The sequence below is a fragment of the Cydia splendana genome, chromosome Z, assembly GCF_910591565.1.
Source record: "Cydia splendana chromosome Z, ilCydSple1.2, whole genome shotgun sequence".
NCBI lineage: Eukaryota > Metazoa > Arthropoda > Insecta > Lepidoptera > Tortricidae > Cydia > Cydia splendana.
This window is the reverse complement of record NC_085987.1, coordinates 41,898,017-41,912,174: the sequence shown is the minus strand read 5'-3', so window position 1 is coordinate 41,912,174 and position 14,158 is coordinate 41,898,017. Positions and strand designations below refer to the sequence as shown.

General features: G+C 36.0%; 1 protein-coding gene and 1 long non-coding RNA gene across 4 annotated transcripts in view; both read left to right on the top strand.

Annotated features, from left to right (window-relative positions):
- Positions 1–14,158, top strand: part of LOC134804163 (uncharacterized) — a 157,235-nt gene that overhangs the window by 49,621 nt on the left and 93,456 nt on the right. The window lies entirely within an intron of this gene.
- LOC134804035 (FH1/FH2 domain-containing protein 3) overlaps positions 1–14,158 on the top strand; it is a 90,300-nt gene that overhangs the window by 29,121 nt on the left and 47,021 nt on the right. The window contains exon 1 of one of the 3 annotated variants that reach the window (XM_063776907.1): positions 7,838–7,973. The exons of the other annotated variants lie outside the window; for them this stretch is intronic. The gene's annotated coding sequence lies outside the window, so the exon portion shown is untranslated. Of the gene's footprint in view, positions 1–7,837; positions 7,974–14,158 lie in introns of those variants that run through there. 3 annotated transcript variants of the gene reach the window in all.

The window sequence follows — 14,158 nt, the reverse complement described above, 5'->3', positions numbered from 1 at the left end:
AAATAAGTAGTTCTGCTTCAAGTTCGCTGATTACTAAATTGGACGATTTAATTTCTTGTTCCGATTCAAGGAGTTCATTCTGTAATTTAGTGATACTTTGCTCCATAGATAATATTTTTATCGAGTTATCCGCCTGAAGCTTCGATTTACTACCGCCGATAGGGCTCGCTGGTGATAACCTGCCCTTACGAGCAAGAGTATTTGATAGTTGCGGAGAGTTGCATAGATTTCTGAGTGTGTATAATTCTTGTGTTAGTTTGTCATTTTGACGCTGAAGTTCATTTTTCCCTATAATAACATTTTGCAATTCATTATCCGTGCTTGCTAGTTCGAGCTTTAATCTCTCGATTTCGCTCTTTAGTTCTATTACCAAGCTAGAGTCGTAAGATAGTTCAAGACTTTTAGACAGATCCTCATCTAAAAGACGTAACGTATCTTCTGAAGATAGACCGGGAGATAGTGACACATTTTACTGGGTCATTTGTACCAGTATGGCGGTTCGTCAGGGGTTTAAGCATGTAATGAAGGAAAGAAAATGCTATGACCATAGCGCTGGTACCGGCGGCCCAATCGCGTGGGCGTTAGTCGAACGTGTCGGATAAAATACGAGTGTCGAACGATTTGTTCCACAAATATCCTCGTATTTTCCGATAGTCCATAAAAAAGAAGTAGGCGGTAGCGTAATGCCATACTTCTCCGGTGTGACTTACAGCCCGCCATACTGAGGCGAACACGTTAATTAAAAAAAAACAATTCAACCATTTGTGCCAAGCTAATTTTTGCACAGGTGATCATCGTCGAGCAGCCATTCATGGACATCACCATGCCATACTTTTCGGATGGTTCCAAATGCCCGCCATACCGCCGCAAGGGAGTTAATTTTTTTTTATTGCTAAACGATTTGTACCATCTTGAATTTTTTTTTCAACACTTTCTGTGTGATCATAAATAGAAATCTCATAATGCCATACCTGTAGGAGGTGGCAAATGTGCACAATATTTTTTTTTAATTGTAAGATTTTATTCGTATTTTTGACGATTTGTACCAGTATGGCACTAATTTTTCCTGAAAGTTTAAGTTTTACCGAATATAAATCCAAAATTTCAAAGACGTAGGTGGCGGCAATCTTGTCTTATAACTATATATTATGTTGAATAATATTGTACGGCTACCACCGCTCGAACGATTTCTCGAATCATAGAGATCTCGGCTCATCTTGCTGTAAACCTGCTGCATTCCAACGTTGCGAACTTCAGCATCATGGGCTACTTCGAAAAATGGTTTCAATATTGTATTGGTTGTCGACATAGAGCGAGTGTGGAAGCTCCAGCCCCCTGGTTATGGTATAGGCTAATTTTTCAACACTAAAAAAACCCTGTAGAAAATAAATTTTTCGAGGGTGGCACCACCTTGGCACTTCACCATAAGTACGGTGTAATTTTCCCAAACGTTTTTTTTTCCAACGTTCGTAAATTTAAAATGCCATACTGTAACAATTCGTTCCATTTTTTTTTAATTCATATCTTGCTTGAGTGTGACAATCTTCCGCCCCATGGTAACAGTATGGGATATTTTTTTTTAGGTAGAATTTTACCCAAACGATCCGGATACAAAGATGCCATACTGTAACAAATGATTTTATGTCTTGTACTTTGAAAACCCGTCGAAATATCAACTTTTTCAAGTATGGTGCCCCTTTTTCCCCCTATTAGAAGTATGGCAAATACAATAATGGTCACATTGCATCATCTAATTTCCAAAAATCCAAATGCCATACTGGTACAAATCGTCAATTTTTTTTTTACTTTTTTAAGTCTTGGCTTAAGTCTCACAGTCGTCCGCCCCGTAGTTATAATCCGGAATATTTTTTTTTAGGTATAATTGTATCCAATCAAACAGAATATGATGATGCCATGCTGTAAAAAATATTTTACGTATTGTATAGTCGTATTTTTGAAACGTGTCGATTAAATAAGTTTTTCAAGTATGGCAGCACTTTTTCCCCCTACTATAAGTATGGCAATTATAATAACGGTCACATTTTATCAAATACTCTCCAAAAATTTAAATGCAATACTGGTACAAATCGTTTAGCAAAAAAAAAAAATTAACTTCCTTGCGGCGGTATGGCGGGCATTTGGAACCGTCCGAAGAGTATGGCATGGTGAATGGCTGGTCCATGAATGGCTGCTCGACGATGATCACCTGTGCAAAAATTAGCTTGGCACAAATGGTTGAATTGTTTTTTTTTAATTAACGTGTTCGCCTCAGTATGGCGGGCTGTAAGTCACACCGGAGAAGTATGGCATTACGCTACCGCCTACTTCTTTTTTATGGACTATCGGAAAATACGAGGATATTTGTGGAACAAATCGTTCGACACTCGTATTTTATCCGACACGTTCGACTAACGCCCACGCGATTGGGCCGCCGGTACCAGCACTATGGTCATAGCATTTTCTTTCCTTCATTACATGCTTAGACCCCTGACGAACCGCCATACTGGTACAAATGACCCAGTAAAATGTGTCACTATCTCCCGGTCTAAGAGTCGTTGGTAGGTATTATTGATTCCGTTGACATAGATCTAGTCGGTGTATCATGCTCAAATGTGCGCGAGGGCGGAGAAACAATTATTGAGTCTTTCTTGAGTTTTTTTCCTCAACGTTATATTTTGTTCGTCTTTATTCTTTACGAGTGTTACTTTCTTAAGAGTTTGATTATGTGCATTGGGAGCCGGGCGACATGATATGCAGACCCATTCTAATTTGCTCTTGGCAGACATTAAATTAAAGAGCTTAGGTCTTCCAGCACAATGTATATCAAATATATGTTTGCATGTAGAACATTTAAGAAAGTTCTTCCCTTCTATGTCTTTTCCGCATTTTACGCATACAGGCGCCATCTCAACTATAATTCGTATTTAAATATATTTTTAAATAAAAACCAAAAGTTTCAATTCCGGTGGGATTTGAACCCGGTGTCACGGTTTAGCAGCCACTTAGTATACCACACTACTACGGATGCTGTAATGCTATTGACGAAATTATTGATCCACTATCGTACTTTGTCCTGAAGTTTGTTGTAGTTCAGTAAAATGTTGTTAGATGTCACTATAGTTAAAATTATTGGTCGTAGATACGGTGTGAAGCATAAAAAAACAAGTCAATGCTACCCACTAATTCAAAGCTCACATCTATTTTAGATATCAAAACAGTCAATGTGTTTATTTTTGGTTAGTATTTCTTTGCCACTTATTAATTTTATTGTTAAGTATATATTTGTCTGAGTATTTAAACACACACGGTTCCTTGTTAATTGGCACTTATTGGTTTATTACTTGTTAACACTAGAAGATGACACTGAGTATTTGATGTCGTTTTACACCACCAATAGTCAATGTTGTGTTTAGATAACACTTCCACAGTTGATTCTTATAACTATCCACATGTCGAGTTTAGTTTTTCTTCATTTTGATCACATAAACTATTTTTTATAACAAACAAAACACAGAGCTTATTGTTTACATGACGCGAGCGCCATCTATACCAATATCATTTTATTCACGAAACTGTTGAAATATAAACCGAACGCATATTTGGGCAGAAATAAAAATAAAAATTTAATGAGGAGGCACACTGAAAGGTTAGGACCATGGTATAATAATATACTCCGCCTGGTACTCTATTCCGAGATTCGCGTATGACCTAACTGACACGGGCCTATGTCATCATGCTGTTTACAGGTTCTCAAACTTTAAAATGTGGGAGAATTTTAACCAACGGTGAAAATTATTTTAACTGTATTAATTTTAAGTTATTCATGTAGAAACATAGTAAAATAAAACAAATCTAATGTATTAAATTAAACTTTATTTATCTATACAAGACAAACGTTTAAAAAACTAATTCACAGTTACACATTAATTACCAAGCTTACGACGTGAAAAGTTTGGAAAACACTGCGACTGCTGACACTGAGCGAGAAGGAAATAACAATTAACACGCGTTCGACAAGGATAACGGTCAGGGCATGAAGTTATCTAGATCTGAATTGTCAAATGTGACAGCGCTATCCTGTGTTGCCAGTAATGTAAACAGAATTACCCGAACGTCTGATATTTCTTTCGTGAATCGGAAGATATTGCTAACGAATAATTAAAAATGACGTGTTATTGTAAAATTTAAGATAAAATACATTATAAATGAAAATTATAAAATTATAAAGAAATATTTTAACTTATTAACCATAGCTATAATGTACCCATGTAACATGTTATGTTGAAATAAAGTGGCAATGTTATTGTGACGTAGGCCCGTGTCACTCTGGGAATAGAAGACCATGTTTTATTAGACCATGGTTAGGACAGATGTCGCCCCAGCAACCCGTCATTGTTTACGATTTGTGACAAGTGTATGGTTGCGAATTTTTTACTAATACTTGCGATTTATCAAGAAAACTGTATTCATTTATGACTGTACGGGAACTGCAAACCGAGCTTCGAAGGTGAATTGCTACAGTTGGTCGAAAAAAGGCTGATTTGATACAGAGATAATCACTTAATATATTTGAGGTTATCTTGTGTATTTTACTGTTTATTAAAATTTTTGAAGGCACACGTGCAGTTTTTCGTTTTATATTACAAGTGGTCGATCAAAAACAAAGCTTTGGTGTATACCTGGATGTACAAGAAGGCGAGGCGTTTCATATACGCCGCCCTACGACACTATCAGATACTTAGGTACCTATTAAGGGGCGCACTGATTAACAGTCCGCCGGACGGTATCGGTCTGTCAGTTGTTCGGAACTGTCAAAATTTTGTTCTAACTGACAGGCCAATACCGTCCGGCGGACTGTTAATCAGTGGGCCCCTTTACACAAAGTCGTGATGCATCTGGAGTACATAGGGTTGCCAGATGGTCGGGATTTGGCGGGATTCTCCCGATTTTTAGCATGTGTTCCCGATTCCCGACAAAGTGAAAACTGTCCCGAAAAACAGCTTCAAGTTATAAAACAATAATTTCAAGTTCCGAACTGTCGTAGAGCGAGCGAGCTGACGTAGTGGCAATAAGGTAAAATATCGTTGTTTTTAATACAATTACTTTAATTTGAAAGTATTTTTTTTTCCCGACTTAAGTCCCAAATTCCCGAAAGATTGATCTTGTTTCCCGATAATAGCGCGTTTCGATCTGGCAACCCTAGGAGTACAGCATGTGTGACCAAACCATGCCCTAAATGATGTAGGTACTATTCATTAAAACTTGGCTTACCTGTGTATTTACTCTTTCCAAAATATATACCTCCCTAAAATGCAGCCTATAAAATCGGTCTTTGTCATTTGCCTTAGTTTTTGATACCTAAAACTTTTTCTCACCGATTTATGCATATCGGGTCCTTGGGAAAAAAGGAAGATCCTATATTTCCACAATTTGTCGCACAATATTGGAGTATTTTGGAGAAAAAGGAGAATGTTTACAATTTATTTGAAAAAAAAAAAGTGATTTGACACTGACAGCCGAACGATAATGAAGGTGCCGCCTGGCGGGATAAAATGTCAGTTTTCCTCCTCATTGTAACTAAATAGGTTTACCTATAGATTTTATAATGACAAACTAAAGCAAATTTCTTCATAGCATTGGGGGTCTATATCTTTATGTTAATTAATAAATTAGACCTTTAGCTGTCTTCTGAGTCTTCTGTCCGTCCACATCATGCTTTGGACATATACATAATAATGCGTGTAGGTAATTAAATTTATGTATTTTATTTTGGTAAGTACCTAATAAACCTTATTATGAAATGCAAAAACAAATGCCAAGGATAGTGATAAAAAAGTAAACTTTCCAATTTCAAAATATTTTTTTTTAAAAGAACCTTGAAAGAGATCAGGGCGGCGCGGGAGCAGTGAACTGAGGAGTGCGCTGCATCCTTGACTTAGCCCCATTGGGAATTGCACGCCAGAGCGGGACGGCAGGCAGTGTGTGCGTTGCTGACATTTTCGACCAGTGACGTCATGGCCATAGATGAAAAGGAGAGCGGTCAGTTAATTAATAAGGTTCTTGGAGATTTTTATTAGGATGTGGAATTGCGGGCGGGTATTTGAACTTATACTGATACATTTATAGATTCAAGTTAATTTGTATACCTAGGTAGTTTTTAGGGTTTCGTAGTCACCTAGAAACCCTTATAGTTTCGCCATGTCTGTCTGTCTGTCCGAGTCTTTGCTCCGTGATTGTTAGTGCTAGAATGCTGCAATTTGTCATGGATACATAAATCATGCATTGCGACAGAACGGTAAAATAAAAAGTATCAAAAAAATATATATTTTGTGTACCTCCCGTACAAAAAGTTTTTTTTTAATTTTTTTTTGCTTTGTCACAATAGTGTGGGCTAAGGTCTTTCAAAACGAATAAGAGTCTCCTAAAAATATTTTTGATATAGTTAATATTTTTGGAAATATGCGCTCCGAAAGAAAAAAAAGTTTGTGTCCCCCCCCCCCTCTAACTTTTGAACCACGGGTCCAAAAAAAATTAAAAAAAATCTATGAAAACTATACCTACCGAACATGATCGGTCTAGTCGTTTTTGGGTTATTGCAAAAAATCTTCTTTTCTTAGTAAAAAGACGTAAGTACAAAGCGCTGCAAAGGTACTCCCTTATGATACTTACTAATAGCCCCCGTTTGGCCTATTTTGACAGAATGGTAACTACGAAACCCTACACTGAGCATGGCCCGACATGCTCTTGGCCGATTTTTATTAATTAAATTAGCTTTTATTTTCTCATTTGTACAACGTACAACAGAATGCTTGTATTGTTTAATGCTTTCAATTGACATTTAAATCCAAAGCAGGCATAGTTATTTGTACAACAAGAGATCAAAGTTTGATATTTCTTCGAGTGCTTATTTTGAGTCCCGTGCAAGCGAAAGATTCTATAATAGATTCACGAGCGTAGCGAGTGAATCTAATTTAGAATCTTGAGCGTAGTAAGGGATTCAAAAGCGCACGAGATGTAAATAACTTTGATCTCGTGTAGTACACAAAATTTTTCACCCTAAGCAGTGAGAACATACCTAGAGGGACAGAGATAATATAACCCAAGTATCGAACTTGTATTAGACCCCGCATGTTGAAATGACATTTGACTATAAAGGTCACTTGAATGTCATTTTGTCTCACTCAGTGAGCAAAATCGCATTTTGCTCACTGAATGAGACAACTCAGTGAGCAAAATGCGATTTTGCTCACTGAGTGAGACAAAATGACTCAGTGAGCAAAATCGCATTTTGCTCACTGTTTTTAAGAAGCAAAGTACCCTTGTTCGAGCTGCTGAGGTGAAAAATAAATTGTCATAATTTTGAGAAGCAAGGAAGTTTATCAAAATACTTCCTATCGTCATATCCTTTAAACATGTAACAAATTTTATAAAAAAAACTTGGTTTGGCTTTGGTTGAATTATTATTATTTACCTACCTAATACTTTATGCAACTGCGATGTTAGTAATCGTCTGATCTAATAGATTAAGATTTCTAAACAATTTCATTATAAATTTTATACAGTGGCATAAATATAAATTTTCTCTTCGTCTTTTAAGTTTTAATTTACTCTTAAGGTTCATCCTCTACTAAACTTTGTAAGGATCCCATCTGCACTCATTACTCTTTGAAGAGGCTTCTAGCCATTCACAGTTCATCTCTTTCTTCCGCGCCGGCCATCGATACAATGTCTTTCCTCGCCAACCCGACCAAAATCAAACGCAAACCCAATGGTACCACTTTCACAGCGCCCACGACTCCTAGACCCAGCCGGTTATTCGCCGTGAAAATTCTACCTGCGCCGGTAAGGCATGTTGCAAGACAACATGATCTTCAGTCAGTAGTACATGTGGCCGAGTGCGGCGCCGGTCGGTGTCAAAACAATCGGACTATGAAGTGGTTTTAACTGTGAAGTTCGTTCTGATCTCTCTAAAGGTAGACTTGCTAGTTTTTAAATATGTGCGGAGCCGGTATTTGAGTTTATAAACTTCCGTCTTTTATTTTTATAGAACATGTTATAATACTGACCATAGAGCTTTTCGTAAGGAGTTCTGTTCTAAGGCTTTTTATTTATTTAAATCTTTTAAAACATGTTTTTACACTTTTTACCCCAGTCAACAAAATACTGTCTAAACTTACACTTATTGCTATTGTGGCTTAAGAAAGTTCGGATGAAAATCTATTGGTGCACATACTTGCACAAACTTTTTAATTTGACTACCTTCTTTAGCGATAGTAATCGCCCAGGACTGGTTTTCCATAGCTTTTGTTCACTATGTTTAAATTGTACAGTAAGTTATTTGTTGAATGAGAAAATTGATTAATTATAGACAACTTTAAAAGCACAGAAACATTTGTTACGTTACATTCGTTGTTTAGGCTTAGAGTTACACATAAGCACAATAAGGGAAAAGGTACCTTATGAGGGTTTCTAGTTTCGGAGATATTAAATGTTTTGTAAAGAGGTGAAAAAATGCTCAATTTTTTTTTATTGTGTGATCTGAAACCTTAATGCGTAACGTTTGTTTACCTGTTTTTATTTTTGTTATAAGTTAGTTATAAGCCTAGTAATGTCGTCTCAGAGTTTAGTAGAAAAGGTACCTTATGAAAAAAAGATTGAAAATTCCCAAAAAAACTAGTCAATACGGGAAAAGAAGTTTGGTAGAGAACTGTATTAGCATTCTGCAAAACTAATTTGATAATTTCAGTTCTGGTTGGGGCGCCTCGCAAATATTATAACCGTACATAGACCGACATCACAAATCCAAGTAGACTGCTATTATACCAAAGTTACTCTCGTCAAGTCTTTCTTAACTAGAATAATCTTCATTTGGTTTGGTCGCATGCAGTAAATCAGCCATTGGTTTGCTGAAAAATGCCAATACCCGACGCATTACCTTATGGAATATCTGAGGTCATTGAACCTCAATGCCGCTTATATTCAATAGCAACCGAAATATATTATTGATAAGAAATAGACGATTTATACCATCTTAACCCCAAAATATTATTAGTTTATCCTAACTGTTCCATCATCATCATGCCTCATCATGTAACTTGACCACAAGGTACCTTTTCATTACATACAAATTATTGGTCTTTTTTAAGATTATTATGACGAAGAACTAATTAAATTGGGGGCAGTTTAATGTAAATTAATATTTTCTATTCATAAAAGATAAACTATAATATGATTGATATTTTGTAGTGATGTATTATTAGATTTATTTCCATAAGGTACCTTTTCGTAAATGTATGGAGCAAATACTGTTATTGTTATGTAAGTTTAAAGTGGCATAAGGGGTTAAATATAGTATTTAGTTGGGGTTTTAGGATTTATTTCATTTGAATGACAGAATTTCTTTCATATGTGCTCAGAAAAATTGATTGTGTGTCACATTAAAAGTAAAAATATTCAATTTTGTGATTTTATATGAAAAAGTCAGAAAATACATTTTCACCTCTAAATCGGTATTGTTTTTTGCTTAAACTGTCTGTCAGTGTCGTTTTCTAATAGATAAAATTTAAATCTTGAGAGCTCATTGCAATCAATCGTGAAAATGAAATAAAACTTTATTTTCAAGAGATTGGTTAGTATACACATAAATCAGTCGATATCAAAAGTTTCTATTTGCATTACAGAACAAGTCGCAATATTTTTTTAATCTCAGATATATAAGGCATTATTATTTGTAGTCAACTATGTAACTTACTTCAGGAACATAGTTTTTTAGGCGGCTAAACTTAAAACTTCTCTATCGTAAAGTTGCTCATTTCACAACATTATTTTCAAAAAATCATATCTCTGTAACTACGCAACCTAGAAGGTTGATCTTTTGTGTTATCGATAGGTTATTTATTGTAGATTACTGGGGTATGCATAACTCCATACCCGCCATAAGGTACCTTTGACCGTGGGACGTCACAAATTGTCTACGTAGATTAAATCTCTTTGCCCCTGTTGTAAAGTATCTATTTTTACACAAAAATAATAGGAGTACGTTAATATTCAAACAATGGAACGTGACATTGAGGTATACGGATCCGAATAAACTTTTTTTAACTGATACGTACGGCTACAGTGGTTGCAAATAGGTATACAATCTTCGATATCTTGTATTGTGTTGAATCGTTCGTTATGAAAACAAAAGATGGTTAAGGGAATGAAATAGATTAAACAATTAGATGAGACATAAGGACATAACACTTACCTAATATAGGTTTAATGTTAGTTAAATACAACCAAAGATTATTATAAGATTTGTAAGGTTATTGTGGGTCATTCGACTTATTCCTAATATTAGACATAAACGCACGTATGGGCAAGGGGCATTATTTTACAGATAATTTGACTGGACAGCTATATTATAGAAAATAAAGCTAATTTTGTGATTTTTAGGTTCCGTACTCCGTAGCCACTAGCCAGTTTATTTTTAATTATGTAAACATTTGAAAAAATCGCTTCTTAAGTCCAAAAAAGTATTCCTCCCCCTTTAAGTTTTAAATCGTACACAAAATGTGTAATAATTTATGTAATGGCAAGAGTTTGAAAGTTGCAATATGTTTAAACTTTGTAAATTCATCCCATAGACTAGGATTTATTGCTGATTCCATCTATTCCTTCCCTTTGTTTCATCCATCGATTAGTTTAGCCTTTTATCAGCTGTTACTTTACTCGATAACGATAACACAGTTCAAACAACAATCAAGTGTGAATTTTCATAGGTATTCCCATAACAAAATATATTTTATATATGTAAGTACCTACCTACATTCTTTGACCTGACGCTTTTATACGGTTTTTTATATTATTAGCAGAACTTGAGTGTCACTGTGTAAATCTTATCACTTAGGGATTGGGGTTCATTATCGCTTGAATTGTTAGCAAAATAGTGGTATTGCTGTCTAAAATGCACTAATCCAAAGTAGATATTGTATTGTTTATAAACGGCCAACGGTCTCGCTACACGCTCCAGCTTAAGATAATGGATTGCTTGGAGCACTCAATCAAAACTAAATAAATATATAAATGAGTCACGTTATACATAATGTAATAAATAGATCGCGACAAAATGCATACCGTAAAACCACTCAACTGTTATTCAGTACTTACAATACGACTATTAGCTGGTTTGTTAGTGCACACCGTTGTATGGGGACCTTGCACTTTGAGACTATGCGCTGAAACTTGGCACAGTTGGTTCTTAGCTGGTCTTGAGCAGATACAGACTGGGAGACATCGAGAGCCACCTCTCATTTAGTGGGGGGAGGGGGGAAGTTCGACGCTGCCGCGCTTCACTTGGAGCAACATTTCTCTAAAAGTATACATATTAGGGCATGTGATATATCATTTTCGGATAAATTAAGTATGAGGAATCTAGTTTTAGAACAAAAACAATGCACTTTCTAACAAAAAAAAAGCATAAAGTAGAAAAGTTGCTGGAATCTGAAAACAAAAAATATGGTCGTAAAGCTACACTTATTACGTTTAAAAACATACATAGTTTATTATACAAATCTGTTGATAAATGGGCGATAAAAAATAATATTAAGCGTGGGTCAGAGTGATCTCATATGAAGATGGGAAGGTTACTTAGTTTCTGCGCATAGTCACAAAATGCAAGTTGTCGTGCAATCGTCACTAACAAATATGGTCGACATCTTGAATCTAATCTATCTAATATCTTATATAAAAACTTTTATTTACATACAATATATATACAGCGGTACTACTAAACGAAATTAATAACTAGCTTAAATCTAAAATAGGCCCCTGAGGCATTGTACCAAGGATGCTGGCGGCATTTCCTCGCTGTATCGCAATGCTGATACGTTGTGCGAGGTAGCCGCCAGCTCTTCGGTCACCGTTACGTCAACCAGACGCTTCGCGATTAATATCTTTAAACGGGCAATTCTTGTTTATTTACCTATATATTTCGGGGATCTCGGAAACGACTCTAACGATTTCGATGAAATTTGCTATATGGGGGTTTTCGGGGGCGATAAATCGATCCAGCTAGGTCTTATCTCTGGGAAAACGCGCACTTTTGAGATTGTATATGTTTTCCGAGCAAAGCTCGGTCTTCCAGATATTAAGTAATCATTAAATACCTATCAATGCCAATGTTCTTCTTGGCTATATCTGAGTCTGTTCATCAAATTAGATACCAATGTTATGCCTTAGAACCACAAAATGCTAATAGGTTATAGTTACACCTGAACAAAGATATGTCTTCTTCTTCTCTCTTCTTCTTTGCTACGGCTCATGAGAGCCTGGGGTCCGCTTGACAACTAATCCCAAGAATTGAGAAGGCACTAGTTTTTACGAAAGCAAACAACAAATAGGTATATGAATGAACGAAAATATGTATGAGAGATAATTTTGGATACCCATTATCTCTACATTATACCATAGTTGGGTGGTTTTACTAGGTAAACCACTGAAGGGGCATGACATGAGCAAATGTTTTAGATAAGTCGAAGAAATGATTTTATTGGAATTTCAACCCCTAGGTAAGGGGTTGAAAATGGGGTTAAGATTAAATATTATTTGCAGATGAAATAGTTCGCTAGTTTTAAATATTTTTCTAGTCACATCACCGCTATGCATAACATTTACAATTTGCTTTCAAAGCATAATCGCTTGTATGACTACACGTCTTCCAAACATTAAGCATTAACTGTGGCTATTTTCAACTTAATGAACATACTGTCAAAGAGTGAAAAAGGCATTAAAAAAATCAGTACACATGACAGGCATGAGAACAAAGAACAAAAGCCAGGTTCCCAGGAACAAATTAAAAAATAATGAGTCTTCTTGCAACCGAAAACCTACAAGCGGCCGGCGGCTGCTAGTGACGTGAAACGGGCTCGGGCTCGGAGTGATCGAGTCCGAGGGTAGAGTAGCCTCTATATGTAGGCCCAGCCATACAAATGAAAAATTCCAAATTTGCCACTGAAATTAGGAACCTACAATGCAGGACATAGAGTTGATTTTGCGTTGTTTGAAAATTGAACGAAACAAAGCAAAAGCGACTCTGTTCCAATTGAAAATGATTTAGATTTTATCGAACTGAAGAAGTACTATAGGTAGGACCTTGGGCCTTAGGAGGGTAGAACCAATCGATGAGAGAAAAGTAGTTTCTTAAATTCCCGAAAAAGATAATTTTAATTTAATTCATGCCTAAAATTACCTTAATTTAATATTTCGCCAAACTCTGAAGCAGTTTGTTGGCGATGTGCTTTAAAAATGTAGGTAGGTACACTAAAACTCAAGTAACACGTAGCATTAAGAACATACATGTCTTAAATGGGAATTGTTATTTAATTTAGGCCATTTGAATAGCCTTGAGAATGTATCGGTTCTTCAAGTCAAAATGTTTTTATTTATTTCACACAAACCCTAGAGAGAAAGACAAACTAATTTCAAAGTTAAAATTGGCTGACAAATTTTTACATAATTGCTAAACTAAATGTCATAGAAAACATAAGGTTTTATTCTAACGAGCTAGATATCGATGGATCTGAAAGTTTCTCAAATCGATCGAATCGAAGCCCGCACGCGAGTCGATGATTGGAAATCGAGTCGAAGGAATCGTGTCCCATCAATACGGCAGCGACGGGGCTGGTTTTTTCGCGTCAACCGGTTAATAATAAAAACCAACGCCATCACACACGCATTCATAAACAGTCGCCGATACGAGCAATAAATCGCAAACTAGTTTCAAACTTGGACCGAATTAAAACGTAACGACATTTGAGCGTTCTCGAGCGATCGATCTAGCGACAGACGACTTCGACGCAAACAATTTAATGTAAGCAGACTACATATTATACTATATAGCGACCCGTCCCTTCGCACGGGTTAGCAAATTATACACCTAAACTTTCCTCAAGAATCACTTTATTGGTAGGTGAAAACCGCATGAAACTCCGTTCAGTAGTTTTTGAGTTTATCGCGAACATACAAAGAAACAGACGCGGCGGGGGACTTTTGTTTTATAAGGATTATGTACACAGAGGAGATATAGGTACACTTCATCTCGTAAAATATGAGGAGTTACTAATGAATTTTTGCCATAAATGGTACACTTAAATCTAGATTTGGGAAGTTCGTTTTA